Source organism: Cyprinodon variegatus, unplaced genomic scaffold (genome assembly GCF_000732505.1).
Source record: "Cyprinodon variegatus isolate N-32 unplaced genomic scaffold, C_variegatus-1.0 Scaffold1390, whole genome shotgun sequence".
Classification (NCBI taxonomy): Eukaryota; Metazoa; Chordata; class Actinopteri; order Cyprinodontiformes; family Cyprinodontidae; genus Cyprinodon; species Cyprinodon variegatus.
In genome coordinates, this window is record NW_015151843.1 from 51519 (window position 1) to 53295 (window position 1777).

Here is a 1777-nt window from a genome sequence, read left to right on the forward strand (position 1 = left end):
TAACATGTTTTAGTCCAGATTCAAAGTAACCAACAGTTTCTTCCAATCTCAGATTTTCAAGGGTGTTTTTTTTTTCATATCAGAGATGAAAAGAAACTAAATGCTGCCTAACTTTATGCAATTCTTGTCCTGGCAACAATGATTAAGGGAGTGTCTAAAATGAGAGGGCCATTGTTTAGGCTAATTTCTGACACAATTGCAATGAATTCTTAGGAGGCATATATAATTGGGGGTGTTAGTGGCCTAGTGGTTAAGGCATTGTGCTTAGATCCCAGAGGTTCTGAGTTCAAGCCCCACTTCCACGGACTGCCACTCTGGGTCCCTGAGCAAGACCCTAAGGGGTCGGTTAAATTCAGAGAGTGAATTTCAATGCTTTGTATTTGAGACAATGTAAAGACAATAAAGTTGAATTATATTCTATCAAAGTTCAAACAGTTTATAAAATGAAAAATGTGTGATTCTTCAGAAAAGTCTAAGAAAGCAGGCAGGGAGGCGCATGAAAGGGTTGTTTTACTGGATTATTTGAATTTTTCTTTTTCATTAAAAAGTGAGCAGAGCCAGAGGCTAAATACTATGTGGCAACATCTAGAAACTGTTAATCAAATTTAATACTTCTAACAAAATATCTATCGCAACATAATAATAATCCCCCAAAAAATGTTTAAGAAGCATATCTGTGAACCATTTCTGCTTTTCCTCAGGAGTGAGAAGTCTTTTGGATTTTATTTTATTGACAGGTTTCAGATAAGAAACATGGATAGAGGGAAGGAAGAGAAATATGTAACAAGATTCTTGGGGTCAGGAGTTAGACAACGGATGGCACAAGTTGTTTCTTACTCAGTCTGTCATCCAGAGTTTAAGAAGCTGACAGGATTTTTCTCTTGGTTGATAAACCTGTTTTTTAGTCATGGTGTCAGTTCTGATGTAAATTATACAAAATGAAACTTAAAGGTTTTCCCTAAATTCTTTTGTGGTTTATCATGTTCTCATTTGGTGCAATAAATTGTACCAATGTCACCATGCCTGCTGTAGAGTCTTAAAGGCGTTGACTCTGTTGATATCAAAAGACAGATTAGCATCAACAGACAGCCCGTTTTTGATCGCATGTCTGCAGTGTTTAATGTTTTGTTGGAAATAACTCATTCTGCTCCTTCCTCTGACAGCTCTGGCTCTATCAAAGCCATCTTACATTGATCTATTCAGCAGTTGAAGACTGTTGCTGTAGCTTTAATCAGGTTAAATGAGACAAGTAGAAGGCAGAACCTTCCTGTTCTCCTGTTTTCTTTGCCTTACAGTTATTAAGCCTCATTCAGGGTGATGTATTAAAATTGCTCTATAACATCAGCCTCCTTTATGCAACCAAAACCGATTATATCTCTTTCATCACTTGTCCTTTATTTTCATCATGCCGTTGTTTGTGACTGTTGTCCTATTGTCTGTTAAACAAGTCAAGTCAAATAAACTGTCTGCCTGTCAAGACATATATATATATATATATATATATATATATATATATATATATATATATATATATATATATATACAAATTCTTCCTCACCCATCGCGAGTGGTCTTCCCCCACTTCCTCCAAGCTCAGGTCCTCTTGGGAGCTTGAGGGTTCTGCGCAGTATCTTTCCTGTTCCTAGAACTGCACTCTTCTCGACTGAGATGTCTGATATATTTCTAGGGATCTGCTGTAACCACTCTTCAAGTTTGGGGGTCACTGCCCCGAGTGCCTCAATGACCACGGGTACCACTGATGCCTTGACCTTCCAGG